The sequence below is a fragment of the Dufourea novaeangliae genome, unplaced genomic scaffold (assembly GCF_001272555.1).
Source record: "Dufourea novaeangliae isolate 0120121106 unplaced genomic scaffold, ASM127255v1 scaffold172, whole genome shotgun sequence".
Lineage (NCBI taxonomy): Eukaryota > Metazoa > Arthropoda > Insecta > Hymenoptera > Halictidae > Dufourea > Dufourea novaeangliae.
This window is the reverse complement of record NW_015374058.1, coordinates 410818-427972: the sequence shown is the minus strand read 5'-3', so window position 1 is coordinate 427972 and position 17155 is coordinate 410818.

Below are 17155 nucleotides of genomic sequence, written 5' to 3'. Positions count from 1 at the left end.
GCGCACGAGGAAACAGTCGGGGGATGATCACGCAGCTGGAATCACTTCCCACTGTCTCATCCGATAGCGATCTGTTGCATTATTTACTTCTGAGCATTCTACGTGTTGCACCATAAAACGTGTGTTTCGAATAATACGAGATTCTGTAATTAATTATAATTCATGTGGACTTCCATTTGAAGAAAGTATAGCTGGTATAACCATGTGCAGGTGAAAATATTCTTCTGAACTTCCATTTAGGTGCAAGCTAATTGCCAATAGCTGGTATAGACAGGGTGCAGCAGAAAAAATAGTACACGCAGGAGGTGATTCCTTATGCAAAAATAAGTTACAAGTGTGGAATAAAATTTTTAATACGATCCTTCATTTTCGAGATAATTGAATTTGAAAATCTGCTGGATACGCGTTAAATTGAATATGGCTTGGCTAACGTGTCTGTTCATAACATCCTATTTCTACTTAATGCCGCCTCAAGATACATGTTTAAGTGGTTTTCAAAATTGATTTTCTCGAAAACTAAGCCTTGGATGAAAAAATTGTATACAACACCTTCGATTAATTATTGCAGAAGGAATCACCTATCTCTTCTACCATCCTGTCAATTACTCCATGTATACACGGTGTTCCATTTAAAACCGGCCACCTAAATATCTTCTCTATCTGTGATCACACGAGAAATATTTATTACGTAATTTAAATGGTTTGAAGAGACTGATCGGATGGCGGCAAAAATGTTTATTTAATTAAAATACCACGCACGTTTCTGCGCACGGTAGAATCGTTTTACAAGTAATTCCAAGTGATCACCCTCTATAATTTTCGAAAGTCTGCCGACCAACCCTCCAAGAATTCTATTAAGCGTAACTGGAATATCACCGGTTCAAAGACGACTCCAATTGCCGAATTACAGAGTGTGCGCTCACCGGTGGAAACGGGGTTGGAAGAAGAGCCTCGGTGTCGGTTTTAAAGTTCCGTCGTTAACACGGTGAATTAATCCGTTAAATCGACGGGACGAAAGGTTCAACGGAGGGAAGGCGGTGGGGTGGTGAAATAAAACGGAATTAATTTAGCAAATTATGTCTCCCTTTCACCGTGCCCGGCGAATCGATTATTCCACGGTGTTCCCTCTGTGACCCCTTGGAGCGAAGAAACTGGCTGGTGGAGGGCCACGTGGTCCTGCGAAATTGCGGAAACCCGATTAACGCCTGCTCCCCTTTGTGCGCGGGGCTGATTACGAATATATACGCGTCGACTGGACCGTCAAACGACGATACGGAGCCGACCGTTGAACGCGAACAACGGGAGAATCGACCGGCGGAATATATCGGATCTACTATTCGCACCGTTCGACTTCATTATCATACTCCATGGGTTAGAATAACGCGAAATTATCAGAGGGAACCGTGTTGTAATAGTCATAAATTGAATATTGAACACACGAGATGAAATTGAGTATAGGCTTGATGGGCGATCTTCAGTTTTATGGACCGAGCAAAGGCGAATTGATTTTTCACAAGAATTTCAGTTGCACTCTTCTGACCTAGGAGTATTTCTATTTTATTTGTCTGATTCAAAGGAATTTCAGTTGCACTATTCTGACCTAGGAGTCTTTCTTTTCCATTTTTCTGATCTAAGGGATTTTCAATTGCACTCTTCTGACCTGAGAGTGTTTCCGATTCAATTTTTCTGATCTAAAGGTATTACAACTGCGCTTTTCTGACCTAGAAGTGATTCTATTCCATTTGTCTGATCCAATGAAATTTCAGTTGCACTATTCTGACCTAGGAGTCTGTCTATTACATTTTTCTGATCCAAAGGAATTTCAGTTGCACTCTTCTGACCTAGGAGTCTTTCTATTCCATCTTTCTGATCCAAAGGAATTTCAGTTGCACTATTCTGACCTAGGAGTCGTTCTATTACATTTTTCTGATCCAAAGGAATTTCAGTTGCACTCTTCTGACCTAGGAGTCTTTCTATTCCATCTTTCTGATCCAAAAGAATTTCAGTTGCACTATTCTGACCTAGGAGTCTTTCTATTCCATTTTTCTGATCCAAAGGAATTTCAGTTGCACTATTCTGACCTAGGAGCCTTTCTATTCCATCTTTCTGATTTAAGGAATTTTCAGTTGCACTCTTCTGACCTAGGAGTCTTTATATTCCATCTTTCTGATCTAAGGGAATTTCAATTACGCTCTTCTGACCTAGTAGTGTTTTTATTCTATTTTTCTAAACTCAGAAAGATTCAGCAGAAGAAGTGTCTTTTCCATTCTCTGTCCAGCGTGAATTTTGACGTGAAGTTCCATTAACAAAAGATACCATTGTAATACGTCAGGAAAACTTCGAGCACCCAGTACGCCGGATGCTTCCCAACGGTCGAATCTCATAGCGGAACGATCGGTCCGCGGAAACTGTGACAATTAACTTCCCGGGGAAATTAGTTATGCCCGATGAATAAAAGAAAACCCGGGCCGGTAACGAGGGTGATTTGCAATTCACCGAGACTGGAACGCGCCATCGTTCTTTTTCTAACGGGAGACGTAAGAAAACCGTAATTTCATGACGGGTGGGAGCGTTGCAAGTCAATTTCTGCGGAGTTTACTCGTTTCGGGGGTGGAGGGGGGGGGGTATAAATGGCGGGTGTGATTGAATTAAACAGACGGTTTCGTTCGACCGTCGTTTAAAGAGTGCTGAATCCGTAACTCGATAATTTTTCCGTTTGGACATTCTTTATTTCCACGCGGAGGGAGTCGGGGAACAGAGTTTGGCTTCTCTCGAGCAGACTAAAGAAGTGGGACGCGTATCTTTAAAACTGTGAGATATGTATCGGCGAATTGCAGTTCTGAAAATTCCAGAAATATCACATTCAGGTTAATGTGAAACACTTTCACACTGCTCATTCTACGTTTATATGAGATACAGTATATGAAAAAAATGTTATACATAAAAATATTAGAAAGATATATTAAAAAGTTTGAATTGTTTGCTTTGTTTTCTTACCAAATGTTAATTGATTTCGATATAAATTTTGGTCTGTAAACACAGCCTCGAACGTAGTTCCGTCATTCATGATTTTCGTGTCAGTTTAACAAGTACAATCCACCCTGTGAAAGTGTCCCCACATTTTTATTAAATCCCTGTACAATCAAAATTGCAAACAGATTAATAAAATTGAATATAAACAGTCGGTTAGTCAGACAAAAAATTTTTTTCTTTATACACTATTAACACTAACTGTACCGAGACTTCGATATACCTATTTGTACCGTATTTATAAACAATCACTTGTAGATTTACAATGGTACAAATCCACGACACACGAGCAATGGAACTTTCAAGCTGAAAAACTATTCGACTGACGCGTCGATTCTATTGCAATTTACATTCCAAACCCTTACAAGCGTGGCCCAAACCGTGCCCGTCCAAGCGACGACAATCATCGTCGAAGCGGGCCAGGCGAAACGAAACAGTCGTCACACAATCGAAAAAGTTCCCGAAGGTTAGAAAAACGTGGACGGCGGGAGTTTAAATAGCGTCCAGGCTTTTCCGAATCACGCTGATTCGAAATTGCTTCACAGAGGGGGGAAGGAGGGGAAACAGTTTACCCGATGTGCGGCCACTCGCGAAACGGGTCAACGTTATTGCCGATCGCTCTTCTTTTTTTTTTTCTTTCTATTTTTCTACGTTCTTTTTTTATTCTGACTCAACGAGTCGCGGAACGTGATTTTCACGGGTGGCCGCAGTCAAGGAGCTTTGATATAATTTACCGCCGTTCACGTTCCCACCCTTGACCACCGATTAAATTCTTTCCGATACATTAACGAACGGTCGGTGTGTCTGTTTTTGTACTCTGCTGGACTTCGATACTCTCCCTCTCTGTGGGTGGATCTATCAATTCATGTTCATAGGGAATATCAATCTTGCGGATTGTCCCATCGTATTGGGACACCCTGTATAATAATTATACTAGAATTTACTATTAATTATATTGTTTTTTTTTTCATCCCGTAGAGAAACCAATAACGTTTAAAAAAAATAATGTATAAAGTAATAACGTTTCATAAATCTCTAATTTTCAAATCGAATACTTATCGCATTCTTTTATTTGGCCCACCTGTATCTATTTGTATAGATAGATCTACATGTATCTGTATTTACCTTTAATTATCTGCGTATTTATCTGTATATTTATCTGTCTATTTTTCTTTATATTTATCTGTGTATTTTGCTGTGTATTTTTCTTTATATTTATCTATGTATTTTGCCGTGTATTTTTCTTTATATTTATTTGTATTTCTCTGTAGGTATTTACTTGTATTTTATCTACGTTCGGTCTACCTCTGTGCCACCGTTAAAATTCTCACGGAATTTAATTCGATACGGCGAACCAGGCCAGGCGAAAGTTTCAGCCAACAGTTTGTCCACCGGCATGATGCCCCAACTGATGTGTTATTTTGTCGCGACTAGATCGATGAGAGGAAGCTCGAGAAACGAAAGAAGGTCGACGAATTGCGACGGTACACTGCAGTCACGTGCAGGATTGAAATTCGCGGGGACGGATAAGGGTGGGTGTTGAGTCGCGGGGAATAGATTGCGGCAACGATTGAATTTTGAGGAACGGTGTGACATGGTGTGGTGGTAGTAGATGGAGTACCACACGAGTAAAAAAAAAGAATGCTATTTGGTTCAGTAACGAATACATAGACCGCAGGATTTTATATATTTATACCGGGTGGATTAATTAATCGAGAAGAAAAACAACAATTTTTCAAATTAGAACTGCCAGCGTTCAATCTATACGAAATTTGATTGTATGATATACTAATATGATTTTATTGTTGATATAAGATTTTTTGTTCTTTGCAAAATTATTAAGCACATTCTTAGAATTCCCTTTCATAATCACAGTGTTAAAAAATAGTATTCAGTAATGTAAATTAACTCACAAAAAATTGCATTAACGCTACATTAGTTCTTAACGAGTTCAGAGAAGATTATTCTTAAATTCTGAATACTTTTTACGCAAATCCCCTTTATACAACGGACTGTACCCATAATTTTCTGTCTTTCAATTCACCCACTTTGCTGTTCTTTCAATTCTGTCTTCTCAGGTTAAAGTTTGCAGATTGGCCCCCACGAGGCCAGTTCTAAATTAACCGTTAAATAAAAAAATATATTTAAAGTACCCCAGAGACGACTGCGTTGCGTTGCCAGTTTCAGGAAATTTCCCCTCAAAAACTTAGAACGTATTCACAGTCGCAAAAGCGTCGCGGTGTACGAGTGTCCCGAGGCAATGTTATATTTTTCACCGTTCATATCTTGTAATAAGCGTACAAAAGAAGAGAGTGTAGTGGATAAAACGCTGGCTCGCTGTGGAGCCAGCGTGACCGTTCTGCCAGGTCGAACGCAACATCGACCAGACGCATCGCCAGTAGTGTCATCCAGGGAAAGGGGATCGTTCCGTTCCGTTTTAACGACGATTCCCCCGATGGAACGTGCGCGTTACACACGAAAGGGAATCGGTTCGATCGAGTCACGCACGAGTTACTCGACGCGGGAACGTTTGGGAATCTCGAGGCGTCCTCGAGAATGGAACGAGGGAACAGGGACGAAATGGAATCGAGTGTCTTTCGGGCTGTATTGTTGTTCGTGGAAGCGATAGAGGCTCGAGCAACACGTGGTTACACGTTATAGTTACACCCTCTGTTAAAAGTACAGGCTGTTCTAAGGGAGAAGAGACTTGATGATGTAACGCTTCAGGAATAAATTGTATAAGAGGGGTAGCATGGGTCAGGCAGTAATAGGAAGTGGAGAAAAGATGGACTTCTGGAAATACCATGTTAGGTGTCGCAATCCAGATAATTGTTAAGAAGAGTTGGGAGGGTAACGAAAGTGGGAGAGCAATGTGAGATTTCTAGATAGGGTCTTACTAGGTGTGATCTAAGCCTTGGTAAGTATTACTAAGTCAGAGTTAGGACTTTGATAAGTCATAGTTAAATCTTGATAAGTCATACTTTTTGATATCTTTCAGAAGTCGTAGTTAGATCTTCGTTAAATTAGAGTTAGATCCTGATAACTTAGAGTTAGGTATTGATAAGTCAGAGTTAGGTCTTTGATAAGTCATAATTAGGGTTGATAAGTCAGAGTTAGGTCTTGGTAAGTCATACTTAGACCTTTGGTAAGTCATAGTTAGGTCTTGGTAAATCATACTTAGACCTTTGGTAAGTCATAGTTAGGTCCTAATAAGTCATATTTCTTGGTATCTTTGAAAAGTCTTAGTTAGATCTTTGTTAAGTCAGAGTTAGATCCTGATAAGTCAGAGTTAGGTCTTCGATAAGTCATAATTAGGGTTGATAAGTCAGAGTTAGGTCTTGGTAAGTCATACTTAGACCTTTGAAAAGTCATAGTTACGTCCTGATAAGTCATTGCTAGGTCTTTGATAACTCATAATTAGGGTTGATAAGTCAGAGTTAGGTCTTGGTAAGTCATACTTAGACCTTTGAAAAGTCATAGTTACGTCCTGATAAGTCAGAGTTAGGTCATGATAAGTCAATCTTTGCTAAGTCTTGTCAAAGTTGTATTAGGTTTTCGTCACGTCCGAATCATATCTGCTTATGTCCCGGGTCAGGTCACACACAACCACAATACCAGTCACCGCGTTACAGAGAGATCTACATCCGTTGCATGAACTGAATATAAACGTCCCTAATACAAAAAACTAAACGACCATCCTAGAAGAGTACCAGCATCTGCTTCATCGAAGTTTAATGTTCACGTCGCGTCAGCTGCGTACCCGTTGGGCCTTCGTTATTGCCCGGCGGTGGCCGCGTAATGCAACAATTAGGAAACCTAATTTCCGGGCCGCAACAAGCCGAGCTGTGCGTGTTATGTTGTATTTGTCGTTGTGTATGTGTACCAGGGGTTGTACTAGAGATGGCGGCAACTTTTCAGCCGACGTAACAGCGTCGAAACACCAACGGAAAAGTCCGTTCCGCGTTCACAGTACGAGCGTGTGGATGGTGGAAAAAAAAAATAAAATGATGAACAGGGGACAGTCAGAGATAGAATAAGGTAGAGAGAGAGAGGGAAACCCCGTCGTCGAGTAGTATACTCCGTCCACGCAACGAGCCACGCGAACCCCACGCAACCCAGTTTCTCTGTAACGACACCGGGCGCGGACAGGAATTGTTTTATCGACGGCACCGGCGAAATATTATCTGAAAAAGTTTATCCCCCGATGGAGACCGATACCATCTCTCTTTCTCACACTTTTTTCCCACGGCCGGAGAAAATTTTATACTATGAATTCCAGCTGTCGATTTAGCGCGTAACAATACCATACGTTGACCTCGATTCCGAAATGTGTCCTTATGATACACCTGTTCGCGATCTGTTTCCATTTCGCAAGTGGCAAAATCTTAAGGAGTTAGCATACCCTGATCGCTGGAAAATCATAGGTACCTTTGTGAATTTTTTCTGGATATAGAATAAACAAAATTGGAAGTCAGTTGGAAAGCCTGTAATGTGAATATATGTATATATGGGTGACGTGTTATTTTAGGTAGTAGTTCTTATTGACTCACCCTGTATATATCAGTCTCATAATTTTAAAACAACGATTTAAGGGTCTTGACGTAAAAGGGTTATCAATTCCGATAATCAACGATTTTCCATCGGATATCGTGTTTTCCGTTGATCCTTCTATTCATGCGTGTGGAACCGTGTTTCGTTGTTCCGACCGCAGGAAACAATAAATGTTTCGTTAATTTAGCACGGTGATCGATTCGAAACCGTTCGATCCGTTCTAGGTTTCGTTATAACGAACCGGTTTTCGATTCATTTGTCGGTCCGTGTGTTTCGTGAATGATTATCAGTGAGAAAAACAACGAACGGAAATGGAAAAACACGCTGTGTCGCTTCGATGGATTCGATTAAAAAAAAAAATGGAATGCATATCGTGACTTAATTAAAAATACGGTCGAGAAAATCGGCGTACGTGTCGCTCGCGAAATGTTGTCGATATTCAATCTTTCGTAAATTACTCGCGAAAAGATAAACCAAAAAAAGATGAGGGAAATAATAATAATAATAATAATAATCGTACACGTCGTTGAATTTCCAATCTCGGCGAACGGATCGATATTTCCGTTACTATCGTAACGAGTCACCTAATTGTTTCTTTTCTGTCGTCGTTAGATCGAGGAAGGAATTTCACCGGAAAATCGCGAGCCATGTCGGGAAATCGGAAACAAAGCCAATATTAAAGCCGCGAGGGGGGCACTTTTAAGTCTTCGTATTACACGACCGTACGCTGTACAACAACGAAGACGTAAAAGGTACACGTGCTCCAATATCTTCTACTCCGGTTCTTTGGTATTATATTTTTGTTTGCCTCGTCCCGTCTCTTTTGAAGACTTTTACGTTTGAACGGAACTTATATTGGTTGAGGGATCGTTAGAAAAAACAGTAGATCGTACGATGCTTCTCTGGCTTAATAGGTCGCCCATGATCCTGAGGCTTTGTGAATCATAAATTGCAAGCATTAATTGTTTTAACGCTAATGCTACATTCCATTGGTCCAAAAGAAACGATTAGGTGTAATGTATCACTTCATATAATATTTCTAAAAACAGCGATCTCAATCACTGTCTGAATCCACAAAATTCACTGACAATGTAACTTTATTTGCCTGGCCAACGATTGACCATACTTCACTTGTCTGACCAATGATTGACCATACTTCACTTGTCTGACCAAGGATTGGCCATAGTTCAGTAGTTTGACCAAGGATTTGAACATACTTCACTTGCCTGACCAATGATTGACCATACTTCACTTGTTTGACCAAGGATTGACCATACTTCACTTGTCTGACCAAGGATTGGCCATAGTTCACTAGCTTGACCAAGGATTTGACCATACTTCACTCGTTTGGCCTAGGATTGACCATACTTCACTTGTCTGACCAAGGATTGGCCATAGTTCACTAGCTTGACCAAGGATTTGACCATACTTCACTTGTCTGGCCAATGATTGGCCATACTTCACTTGTCTGACCAAGGATTGGCCATAGTTCACTAGCTTGACCAATGATTGACCACACTTCACTTGTCTGACCAGTGTTTGACCATACTTCACTTGTCTGGCCAATCATTGACCATACTTCACTTGTAAAGGTATAAGAGGAGTAGATAAATGGATGAAGAATACTCACTTCTTTGATGACCAGAGACAGTGATCTTCCAGAGGGAAATCCTTTTAAGCAACGTGTTGCGGACACGGAAGCGGATCAACGTATCGTCGAGGGGTCGAGAGTGCCGCCGTGTTTAAGACGCTCGGGGCGAACCGACAGAAACCGGAAGTTCCCGTGCTCCCGCTAAAATGACAACACGATCACATCCCTCGATTAAATTGAAAACAATCGAGTTACCACGCGACACCGTCTTATATTCGCAAGGCCACCCATCTGGACCTTCCTGACAGCGAAAGGTCAGGCAAACCATTAAAAGCTGGGTCAATTTTTCGACTCAGTGCAATTTTCTTTATCCAACCATCAGAGAGTAAACTACACCACACAATGATATTCCAATCGTGGTACGAAGTCATACGAGTCAAAACTAATCCAGCCACGTAAAGGTCAAGCAATCCATTGAAAAATGGGTTATTTTCGACTCCGCGCAATTTTCTTTATTCAAATGCCAGAAACTGAACTAAACAACGCAAGAATATTGCAAACGTGATTTGAAATCGTACGGGTTAAAATTGACCCAGCTACCCTGATTCCTCCCCTCCCAAATACCATGATCCCCGGTTTCGTGCCTTCTATCCGGAATTTAGCCATTCACAATCCTCAATTTGTTGATTCACGGAGAAAGGAAAATGACTAGACACTTACACAGCGAAATGATGGATCTTTAGGATCCCAGGATTGTCTGGAAGGATAATAACAGACAACAGGTTGATATATGTATGTTCCATTCGAAATCTGTTATATCCTGTGAATAGACGAGAGAACAGATTCGAACGAAATATAGGGTTCATGGTGGGCTTTTAAAGTCGGCCTTGACCCGGCTCCGCGCGCTCAGAAGAACGCTCAGATTCCACGCAGTCGCGTCTCCTCTTCCCCTTTCCGATATTTCTCACGTTGTCGCTCAATTATACGAGCTATTACCTTACGATCAAGCCCCTCCCCCCTACTGCAAGTCCCTTGAGAACTCTCGTCTCGCCAATTACACGATATCCATTCCCACAAGACTCGCCCACTTAAACCTTTATCGCCTCGATCTCCAATTATAGACGTCGAAAATCGGACGGATAAAGGAAGGAACGGAGTCAGCGGGTGGCCTTCACCTGGTAGAACGATCAGTGTGTGCACGTACGACTGTGGAATGGTCTAGACAGGTGTTCGATGAAATTTAACAACTATTTCGTTTCCTTTTTGGAAGCTTGATAGATAGAATAATAAAGAAAATATGTTTTTTGTTTTAACGTTTCAATTTTCTCGATTGCGAGGATATAGATCACCTGGTGACAAAAATATTCGTACGGTAGGATCGTAAATATAACAAGAACTATGCAGAGTGTTCAGTGAAATAGCGAGTGCATTATGAAGTCTGGCGAAAAATCATGGAAAATAATTTTATAATTTTATGTAAACATGTTTACGTTCTCCTGTGTTCTAATGGAAATTATCCCATAAAATAAATAAATAAATACATGACAGAATATATATTTATTAAGAAATGTTTATGTAGTACGAATAATGGAATCGATTTCTGATCAGTGGAATATGTTTGTTGTACTGTCTCCAATATCGTATGAGAAATATAGAAAAATTTGGAATATATATAAATATAATAATATGGAAGAATTATATTTTAATCAAGATATTCAGACAAGGAGAGACGGAGTAATATATTATTTATGTAAGCACTGCTGGTTTAATTAACTTTTGTTTCCGCACGTTCGTTACTACTAATGAATGAATACAGGTACAACGAACGAGTACTAGAATATTTTATTAAATGAAGCATCACTTGTACAGATGGCAATTGTTAATTTGCAATGAAATGAAGTCATTAACGAGAAGTAATCGAATTGCTACTTAGGATTTTCACTTGTTCCGAGCTCTTAAACGACATCTGACTAGGCCGACATCTAGGCAAGACGTTTGACAATTATACCACCCTCGAAAAGTATATTGGTGAATTTTTTGCATCCCAGCCCCGATCTTTCTGGGAGAAAGGCATTCAAAATTTGCCAAGCAGATAGCTGAATGTTATTGACAATGACGGTGATTATATCGTGGAATAGAAATGATGTTTTCATAAATAAAAAATAAAAATAGAACTGGTTGAAAATGACAAGGACTTATGGGACAGCCCAATAGATGGAAATTTTACCTAGATAAATAGTCTCGTAAAACAGGTGATAGCTAAAGAAAACAATTTCAACGCGTACGAACGGAAGTTTGTTTAATTAATTGTTCGAATTAACTTTTGTGCGCCATCGTTAATGGTAACATTTCAGTTGAATAACCTTAGCTCTGGGAACTAATTACAGGTAGAGGAAAAGGGTTGAACAATATCCAATTGACTATGTAAATAATGAAACCAGAAAATGTGGCCCTTTTCCCATGATAACTTTCAAAATTTAATATAACGAATGTCGAAACGTGTAACTCAATTACTCTTGAATCACTAGCACAGAAATTTATTTATGTAACAACTACAGTGACCGTAATAAATGCGTCCGTGGTAGAAATATAAAATACACCTGTACGTGCGAAAACAAAAAACTTCCAGTTCAATTACAGATAGATGATATGAAATTGTAGAATGCATTTTCACGAGCCCTGGACGAATCGCTTATGAGATCAACAGAACGTTCAGCATTGGGACCGTCACCATGCGGTTAAAGCAATTACAGTAACCACACAAATTCCAACGCGTTTCACTGAACAAGAGTAAACAGAGATTCTGTTCCAATTCTATATATTTGAACATCTGAATAATAACTGATCCAGGTACATATTTGCACCAGGAGAGTATGTAATCAATGGAAAGATGATCCAACATGATTATCCAATTTCTCAACGCAAGTACTCACACAAATTCTGACACGTTTCAGTAGGCAATAGTTAACAGAAATTCTACCCTAGATCTATACATTCATCCATCTGAACAATGCTCGAACCAGCTACACATCCCCATCAGAAAAACACCTCATCATCAAAAAGGATGATCCAACGTGATTCCTCAATTAACAGTACCCATACAAAATCTGACGCATTTCACCAAGCATCAGTCAACCGATATTTTACTCCATTTCTATACATTCAACCATCTGAACAATACTCGAACCAGCTACACATCCCCATCAGAAAAACACCTGATCATCAAAAAGGATGATCCAACGTGATTCCTCAATTAACAATACCCATACAAAATCTGACGCATTTCAGCAAGCATCAGTCAACCGATATTCTACTCCGTTTCTATACATTCAACCATCTGAACAATACTCGAACCAGCTACACATCTCCATCAGAAGAACACCTGATCATAAAATAGGATGATCCAACATAATTCCCGGATATCTCGATGCAGATCAGAATTTCCCCCAACGAGCAAGTTCCGAATCACAGCACAGCCGCATAGAAATGACCCTGGCGGTAAAAACCTCCCCGAAGTAACAACACACTCGCGCTCGTCGGCTTTAATCCCGTTGGAAGGCTGGTAGCTAAATTCCCCCCCCCCGAATAGAAGACTCGATCGGTGTATGTATCTTTTTTTTTTTCTTTCTATCCACGCAAGGTTTCTCTTCCTTCTCTCCGGTGGACAAGTAGCCTTGCGAGCACAGGTGGTTGCGAGCACCCTTCTTTCCTCCCTCGATAAATACACGACACACGATCGGTAACGGCCGAATTTAAGAACGAACAAATTATTTGTGGAAGCACCGTCAGCAGCTGGAGTCTCTCGACAACTGTACTCGATCACAATGGTATACACGCAGACGGTTTGAATCACGGAGGAGATCGTGTACGATGTTACGACGACATCGTGGGGGTTGGCTCGAACGCGTCGGCGGCTCGAGTTGGGTGGCTCGATCGACTGGCCGGGACGAAAGCCGTCGCGCGACTGAAAACCGCTCTCTCTGCCCACAGCATCCCTATCCTTTCAACCCCTACCACCTTTACCCCCTTCCATCCCTGCCACATCTTTCCCAGCCCTCTTCCAACCTGCACGCGGGATTCCCTCTTATTTTACCCAGGCTGCTACCGGAGCGCGTATTCGACGTTCGCTGGGGGATTACCGGACGAGACGCGGACGTGGACAGAGGGTCGATGGTCTAGGCGCGTGCTTTTGGTTTTCGTTCAGCTTTTGCTGGCTTGGTTTTTCGCGTTGCGTTCGTTGGTTTCAGTGTTGCGCGGCTTTTGTGGTTCTAGGGATGGCTTGGTTTAGTTACCTTTCGCTTGGTCTCTCACCTGGATTCGTTTGGCTTGGTGCGATCTTGATTGGACTGGTTGTGATTTGGTTTGACCTGGTTCGGTCTAGTTTAGTTTGGTTTGGCGTGGTATGTCTGGGTCAGGTGTAGTCTGATTTTACTTAGTTTGGCTGGATTTGGCTCAATTTCGTTCGACTTGACTTGATTTGGTTTGATTTAGATTGGTTTGAGTAGGTTTGCATTGCGTTCGTTGGTTTCAGTGTTGCGCGGCTTTTATAGTTGTAGGGATGGCTTGGTTTAGTTTCCCTTCGCTTGGTCTCTCACCTGGATTCGTTTGGCTTGGTGCGATCTTGATTGGACTGGTTGTGATTTGGTTTGACCTGGTTGGGTCTAGCTTAGTTTGGTTTGGCGTGGTATGTCTGAGTCAGGTGTAGTCTGATTTTACTTAGTTTGGCTGGATTTGGCTCAATTTCGTTCGACTTCACTTGATTTTGTTTGATTTAGATTGGTTTGATTGGTTTGCATTGCGTTCGTTGGTTTCAGTGTTGCGCTGCTTTTGTGGTTCTAGGGATGGCTTGGTTTAGTTTCCTTTCGCTTGGTTTCTCACCTGGATTCGTTTGGCTTGGTGCGATCTGGATTGGATTGGTTGTATTTTGGTTTGACCTGGTTGGGTCTAGTTTCGTTTGGTTTGGCGTAGTATGTCTGGGTTAGGTGTAGTCTGATTTTACTTAGTTTGGCTGGCTTTGGCTCAATTTCGTCCGACCTGACTTGATTTGATTTGATTTGGATTTGTTTGACTGGGTCTGGCTGGATTTGGCCTTATTTTCTAGTTTGATTTAGCTCGATCTAGTTCAGTTTGCCTTGACACAGCCTGATTTGGCACGGTCTAGCTTCATTTGACTTGGTTTTGCGTGGTTTGGTTTGTCTTGGCTTGTTTTGACTGAGTCTAGTTGAATTCGGCTTTTTTTCCAGTTTGATTTGGCTTCATCTAGATTGACTTGGCTCATTCCGCCTTGGTCCACTTTAGTCTGGCATGTTTCATCTTCGATGTCGCTTGGTCATATTTATCCGAAATGACGAAATTAACTTTACCAAATACTGATAAACACATCCATTATTTATGTTGAACGTATACACGGTGTGTCATTTAACTTGATCGCATACAAGGTATTAATGGAGTGTTCACCTGAATTCTTTTATTAATATTAACATACAGGTTTCTTTATATCAACTCACCGGTTGCGCTACACATATAAATAAACACAGCTTCCACAAGGATCTCATGATGGTCGATGTAAATGAAACTCCATCGACTCACACTTTTCCCAGCAATCGGTTCAAACATTCAACACGCGTGTTCGATGCTCGACACATACTACCCATAAAATTCTTGCCGATCGTAACTTCCGCTGCGTCAGAAAATATATACGAAGCAGAACTAAGTATAGTACAACAGAAACAAAGTATTCGAACACGCGAACTCAATAAAGCCAACGCCGAAAACGCTGAAAACAGCCAACGTCGGAACGAAAACTTTTCCTCAGCCATGCACGGCTCCTCTCTCGTATTCACCGAAAGTGGCCGAAACTACTTGGACGTTTGTCCCTCTTCTACTCGTCTTATTGGTCTCTCACTCTTTACGATCTACTCGAGCGTACTCCTTTCCTTCCATCTCGACGCATCGTACCGTCCGATTTCGCCTTCCCATCTAGAAAAGGGGAAAGGTATCAACGACCGAAATTCTGCGTCGACGTTGATTTCCCGTTCCGTCTACCAGTGGTGGCCCGTTTTGTTCGCCGCCCATCGATCGGAACAACAGAGTAGCCGCGAGCTTCTTGCACGTTTCTCCCTCTATTTCTCTCTCTAGCCGTCTTGATCGTTGCCGAAAGAATGCCTCGACCGATCGATCAGAGACCCGGTACCAGCTCTACCTCGCAAACAATAACCCGCCATTTTCTGCATTGCGATGCATTGTTACGATCATCGGTGTTTTCGGCACATTGTTCCGTAACATTGTTCCAGAAACCTGGCGACAGGACAAGGATTGAACATGCTCCACGAATATCGTTGGGTTTTAAACGGGATGGAAATAAAGGTGTCTCGCGATCCATGAGGATTCATCGATCGATTGAGAGGTCCAGTGCAAGAGGGAACTGTGCTATAAGAGTAGCGTTGTGAAGTATTAACATTAGAACTACCGACGATAAACGCATATTTGCTAAACGTGAAAAACTTTTAAGTATAGAAATTTAATGTGTACTAAAGTAAATTGTATAATAGAATAATATACAGAATATCAGACGGTAGCATAATATACCCTAAATTAAAATCTGTAGAAAATTCAAACCAACATAAATTATATCTAGGCAGTTCTAACGTCAACAGCTAACAATTAACGATTAACGAATATTTGGAAATTTATTGGGAAGAAAGTATTAAACCAATCGCTTGAAATTTTGAGAATACTTTGTTGAACAATTGAACTGAATAGAAAAATTTGTATTTTCACGACAAATCCAGAAATATTATAGTTATAAGGACTTACGTGCAGCTCGTGAGCAAAAAAGGTGTTCCAGACCGGGGAATGTAAAGTAAAAGTATATATTTGTTCACTTAACTACAAGACAATTTATTCTAAATGCATCGTTAATCGACATTTTACTAATGTTACTTTTTACATGTTCTTGTTTTGTTCGTATTTATACCTTGCCTTACATTTGGATATTTGTAACAGATAAATTCAGAATAGATGTAGTTTCATAAATAGTTTATCAAATCTATATGTGGGAGAAGTAGTAAAATCTTTTAGACAAATTCAATGAAATACTTTCAGGTACCCAGTTTAGGGCTATGAAATTAGAATGTTCAAGAACAGGTAAAGAAGTTTCATATTTGCAATTATTTTATGACACTGTAATGGAAATCGGTATCCTGTGAGAAAAATCGTATTTAACGATATGAAATGAATAATAAATAACGGTCTTATGGATTTATACTGGAGAGCTAAATCTTTCAAAGAAACATGTCGCTTAAACAAATTAGTTAAAAATGATATTTATTTGGGAAATATGAACATCATAAATAAACGAGAGCGGTAGAGCGAACCGCGGTGTCGGTGCTCTCCGTCGGTGTCGACACGTACCGAACGATACCGAAGATGGTCGAAGCGGGCCAACGGGAGAGAGCGAGAGCGGTAGAGCGAGCCGTGGTATCGGTGCTCTCCGTCGGTGTTGACGCGTGCCGAGGAATTTCGGTGGTCTATGGGGGGAGGTGTGCGAGCGAGAGAGTACGGTAGAGCGTGCCGCGGTATCGGTGCTCTCCGTCGGTCCAACGCGCTAGTGCGTTGCGTCACACAGTTTATTGACCTAGCCGTGTACGCTGTGTACCATGGCCGTACCTGGCTGTACCATCTGGTGTTTGGGTCGTTCAAGGAGAAGGTCGTTCAAGCCGGCAAAAACAATTCAACGCGAACAAACCTGCGTACGCCCAATACATAACGGTGTTAGCTTCCTCACTTTCTCGTGAGCCGTCGCGGAGGGTGGTCGCGCGTCTCGTACTCGTCCTTTCTCTTGTTACTAACCCATTGTTTGTTGCAGGCATTCGACAACCATCAATTTATTTACTGTGCATATTGTTGTGTCCCCTCTCTTGTTACTAATCCCTTGTATGTTACAGATGTTCGAGAACCATTGGCTTCGATATTTATCTTCTT